Consider the following 6000-nt stretch of genomic DNA (forward strand, 5'->3'; position numbering starts at 1 on the left):
TTCTAATCACAGAAGATTGTTTCCAATTTTTTGTGATATAAACAAGTAAGACAACTGTGATGATTAATTTCGTATACCAAGTTGCCTGGGTCATGTTGCCCAGATACATTTGGTTAAACATTACTCAGGATGTTTCTGTGATGGTGTTTTTGGAAGAGATTAACATTTAAATGAGTGGACTTTGGGTAAAGCAGATTGCTCTTCAAAATGTGACTGAACCTCATCCAATTGGCTGAAGGTACTATTACAGCAAACACCAACCTTCCCAGAGCAGGAAGGAATTCTGCTAGGATCTTTTGCCTCAAACGGAAACCCTAATAGGTCACCACAGCCACATGAACCAATTCTGTAGAATAAATATTCATCCCTAAACGGCTACATTTATACATTTTATTGGTTTGGTTTCTGTGGAAAAGCTTACAAATTAGCCAAAGGATGAGGTAGAGTTGTGGAACACTGTCTTCCAGGCAATGGTGTGGTTCTAGTAGCACTCTTGGACTCACAGTAACCCAGAATAACCATGTGAGACCTGCACATGACTGGGCCTATCATGAAAGAAGAGGAGCTTACTCCTATACTCACAACGGGGAATCTATAGGTAATTAATGGTTGCCAAGTCAGAAAGATTTTCTTTTCCATGGTATACACACTGGGAAGGGGTCCAGACTACTGTACACATGGCCTCACCAGTAACTCATTGGGACCCGGGGTGGAGGACATGAAGGTTCAGAGGGGACAAGCAGACTAGAGGAAGGAGATAAGTGGGAGGGGTGGGAGGGAGGAAGAGAGGGTATTGTGGTGAATATGATTGAAGTGCATTAGGACATGTACAGAAATATAATGAAACTCTTTGTTGTGTGTAATTACTATATGCTGATAAAATTAGCCTCCTCACAGAAGGCTAGAGAATTATTCAGATACTTCCTTTTTCTCAAGATTTAATGTTTACAAGTAGTTGTGAGCTCCCCACCCCCCCAATGTGGGTAATGGAACCTGAACTTGTTCTTTTCCAAAAACGCCAAGTACGTGCTGTCAACCATGGAGCCATCAATCCAGCTCTGACACAGTAGGGTTATTTCCAGGTAGAGATAAGTTGGAAATATTTTAAGTTGAAAGTACATTTAATATACCTAACCTTCTGGTCATTGTTACTTAGTAGCAGAGTTTTTGTCGCATACCCCCACAGCCACTGTGCAACACCAGCCAGCACTATGCTGCATTATCACTAGCTCAGGAAAAATCAAAATTCAAAACCTGAGGCGTGGGTTTGTTTTGTTTCTGTGGTGCTGAGGATTAAGGCCAGCTTATGCTAATCAAGTATGGTTCCTACTGCACGAATGTCCCTTTCACATCAGTGAGAAGTATAAAATCATTAAGTTGAATCATTTTAAGTAAGGCACTACTTGCAGCAATGGCATCCCCATTCCCATTAGACTTAGCATACCAAGCGAAATGCAGGACAGTCCTAGAACACCCTATAGAAACAAGGCGATCTTTATTATTCTTTTTATAACACAGGAAGTTAACCTAATCAATTGCAAAGACACAAAATACTGAAAGTCCAACCCCAGAGCTCTAGTACAAATAGATATTGGAAAGTGGTTTTATAATGTTTCTTTAGAAGAATGAAATACTGACATTCCAACCCCCAAACTCCAGTCTAAATAGACCTTAAAGTGTGGATTTACGATGTTTTCTTAGAAGAGTGCTTCAATTATTTTCACAAATTCAGCGTGTGAATGAATGTGTGACTAGGGCAGCTCTCCAAGTGCCTAAGGCTCAACTAGCTCTTCAGTGCAGGAGGCTCCATCCCCTGATGGCAGAAGGCATGGGAGAGTCACCTGAAGGCCATGGTCACTGCAGGAGAGAAATAACTTGACACCTTTTGCTGTAAAGGACTAACTTGCCTTCAGCATGCGGAGACCTAAAGGCATAAAGTAGATTATAGGAGAGCTCACCTATAGGAAAGCAAGGAGGAAGAGAAGCCAGCAATTACATTTCAGTTATGGCTGTGTGGTCACGTGACATGTAGATTGTATAATTGTTGGTCAAACAACAAAAAGTTGAACTTAACCCACACCCTCCACACCTTGGCTTTTCATAATGATCTTAATAGTATAAAAACATGATTTGCTAGACAAGTTTCTCACTACTTATGTAGTTGGAAATGGGCTGAAGAAGTTCCCTGTAGTGTGGTGACTAGGTACAATAGCAGGACGAGTCCATAGTGGAAGTGCACTTGAGTCCATTTTCTTCCCATCTCTAAGTGGCCTAGAGCCTGGATAACTACCAGAAAGAGTGCTATGATGTAGGAGAAACTGCCCACCAGCCTGCTTAAGCCACAGACGTCCTGCCCAGGTGCCCAGGCCAGCCTGCATGAACATGCACAGCAGGCGCTTCCTCCCTGTGCCAAGCCTGCCTCAATGCCCAGAGACGCTGACAAAGAGACACCTGACCAGAGACACCAATGAGGAAAGGACAGTTCAGTAGAGTCATCGGCCTGAGCCAATAGGACCTTGAGGGAGTATAAAGGCAGGCCTAACTTCCAGAATAAAGGAGTCTGCAGTATGCTTTGCTCCTCACTGACTCCCGGTGCCTGTGTCGTTGGTGCTGCACCTTCTCCCTCCCTCCCCCAAGGGGTGTCTGAGCAGGGTCACTGGCAACATCTGGTGCCTAGTAGTGGGACTCATGGATGGGCCTCAACCTTGCTTGCATCAGGGTGATTTTTGTTTATTTGTTTGTTTGGTTGGTTGGTTGGTTTTGTTTTTTTCCATCACCGCGGCTGTTTTGGGGGCCCTAATCTTTGCCTTTTGTTGTATTGGCGGATGGCTCCTACTTCGGTGCACTTTTTGCTTTCTCTATCAGCACGGTTTCATACTCCTCTTCATGCTTGCAGGCCCCTCTTCAGTGACTTGTTTGGTGAGTTGGCCCCTGCATGTTTCATGTCCTTGGTCCTGCGAAGTTGAGCATGGGGACCCTCCTTCTTTTCTGTCTGTTTCTTTGTGTCTGGTACCCCGGGTGCATTAGGTAGGGGCATCTACTACACTTAGGTCCGACACACTTGCTGTGTTTGTTCGAGTCTGTCTTTGTCTGTTTTAGACTTTGTTCTTGTCTACATCTCCTGGCATTAAGAGAATGGGGAACTTACCCTCTCATTGTAAGGAGCCTCGGGTGAGGGCATTAAAATCAGTATTAGTCACCATGTGCCTTAAGGTTAAGACTGCGGATCTGGAGTATTTTGGGGATGAAGCCGTGGTGCTGGTCCCCTGTATTTCTCCCGAAAACATGTGGGAGTCTGACCTCTGGATGCCTGTGCTGTTTCTTGCCTGAAAGTATGAGGTTTGCTCAGGAGTGACCCCCTTTTTCCTACACTTTGATCGGGGTATTGTCTTATTACTAATTATTCTCTTTAAGAGTTTCCTACAGTGTATTTCCACACTCTAGGTTCTCATAGTACTTCAACACCCAGAACATGACCCTCCCTGGGAGGTGTCTTGGGCCTGACTCACAGAAATTCCTGAGGTATCAGTTTGACAGGTGTCCCTCCCAGTTGGGAGTGCTTCCCAGAAATGTCATCCTTCGAGGGCAAGTAGTCAATGACCGGTAAGAACCTGTGAGGCAGGCCAACCTAAGACAGGCATGGTCCATCATGCTGGATGCTCTCTGAGGCAGGACAACAGAACTAAAAAAGCTAGAACTTTGACTCTGGGTAAGCCTCATTCAAACAAACAAACAAGGTGGATATGTAGGAGAAACTGCCCACCAGCCTACCCAAGCCCCAGCTGCCCTGCCCAGGTGCCCAGGCCAGCCTACCCAAGCCACAGGTGCCCAGGCCAGCCTACCCAAGCCACAGGTGCCCAGGCCAGCCTGCAGCAGGCACTTCCTCCCTGTGCCAAGCCTGCTTCTATGCCCAGAGACTGCTGACAGAGAGACACCTGACCAGAGACACCAATGAGGAAAGGACAGTGCAATAGAGTCAGCCGCCTGAGCCAAAGGGAGTACAAAGGCAGGCATAACTTCCTTAATAAATGAGTCTGCAGTATGCTCTGCTATTCACTGACTCCCAGTGCCTGTGTCGTTAGTGCTGCATCTTCTCATCCCCTTCCGAAAGGGATGTCAGAGCAGGGTCACCCAAAACACTCTAACAGGCTCCCATTTGGGTTTCATAGAGACAGCCAGTTCGAGGAGGCAGTGGAGCTGTACAGACCGGGTGCATATGACTGTGTGCATAAGGACAGTGTTGTCTAAGATACATCTCATACTAGATGATAGTCTCCTTTCAGAATTTTTGTATTTGTATAAAGAAATGGGTTTAATAACTCACCATGATTCTGATCTTATAGTTGTCATCTCTTAAAATTCTCAAATGTGTTTTTATAATAAAAATAAAAGCAAGATACACACACATGAATACTGAAAACCCAAACAGTGTAGCACAGACAGGCCTTAGCATGTGGTTTTATAATCTGTCTGCTTAAAAGTGCTCAATTATTTTCACAAATTTGAAGTGTGAATGTGTGACTAGTTGTTAATTACCATTTTAAAAGGCATTCAGCTGTCTCACACAGCACAATGCCAACAGACAATCCCAATTTTAACTTTTTTCCTTCCACAGGGTGCTTTTTCCAAGTATTTAGTTGCCCCCTGCTGGTCATATAACTACGGAATTACTTTTTAGAAATTCCCAATAGATTGATTATATGTAATCAAGATAAGCTTCTGAAGAGATGTATTTATCTTTTGAAAAATACCTCAAGGAAGCCGGGCTGCGGTGGCGCATGCCTTTAATCCCAGCACTCAGGAGGCAGAAGCAGGTGGATCTCTGTGAGTTCTAGGCTAGCCTGGCCTACAGAGTGAGTTCCAGAACAGCCAGGGTTGTTATTCAGGGAAACCCTGTCTCGAAAATGAATAAATAAGTAAATAAATAGTAAAAATACATCGAGGGAGTGGAAAGACAGCTCAGTGGTTAAGAGCACTGGCTGCTCCTCCAGAAGACCTGGGTTTCATTGCCAGAACCCACGTGGTAGCTCACAACCATCTCTAACTCCAGATCTAGAATATCTGATGCTCTTTTCTGGCCTCCATGGGCACCAGGCAAGCACATGGTGCACAGAAAAACATACAGGTCAAAATGAAAATGCATGTTAAAAAACAAACAAACAAACAAAAATTCTGTTGGTCCCTCACTTTGACAACACATTTTCTAAAAATGGAACAATAGAGATTCTCTCATGGCCCCTGTAAGAAGATTACATGCAAACCTGTGCAGTGTTCCATATTTTCATAATAAAGATCACTTTGTTGTAATGAATTCACGAATAGAAACATCACACAGCTCAACCAAGGCAGCTACTCAAACACTTGCCCAGTCTATCTCAGTGAACTTCTGTCCAGTTACATTGGACATTCTGAAGCCAGGAGCTTTACATTTTCCTGTTACACTTTCCTGACCAGCTCAGTTACATTTTACACACTTATCCACCAGAGGAGCGTGGGGGGGGGTAGAGGATAAAACAAGACCTTTATATCCTATGGCATGACTATTTCCCACCCCACCCCCCACAGGGTTTCTCTGTATTGCTTTGGAGCCTGTCCTGTTTCCTTTCCTTTCTAAATGTTATACTACATCCAAACTTACAGGCATTTACACACACACACACACACACACACACACACACACACACACACACACACACACACACACAACCCAGATTGTCATTATCCATTCATTTGTTGAAAGCCATCTAGTTTGGTTCCATTTCCTTACTGTAGTGAATAGAGCAGCAGGCAGGATGGATACACTACTGTGTCTGTGACAAGATACGGAGCTCTCTGAGTGGCATGCTGGGAGCAGAACAGCTGGGCTATATGGCAGTTCTGTTTTTTTGTTGTTTTTTTTTTTTTTTGAGGAACCTCCAAATAGATTTCTATAGTGGCTCTATATTCTGTGCTCTCAGTAGCAGTGAATAAGATTCCTGTTCCCCAGCCTGTGTGTGTGTG

This window comes from Cricetulus griseus (genome assembly GCF_003668045.3).
Source record: "Cricetulus griseus strain 17A/GY chromosome 1 unlocalized genomic scaffold, alternate assembly CriGri-PICRH-1.0 chr1_0, whole genome shotgun sequence".
In the NCBI taxonomy this organism is placed as follows: Eukaryota; Metazoa; Chordata; class Mammalia; order Rodentia; family Cricetidae; genus Cricetulus; species Cricetulus griseus.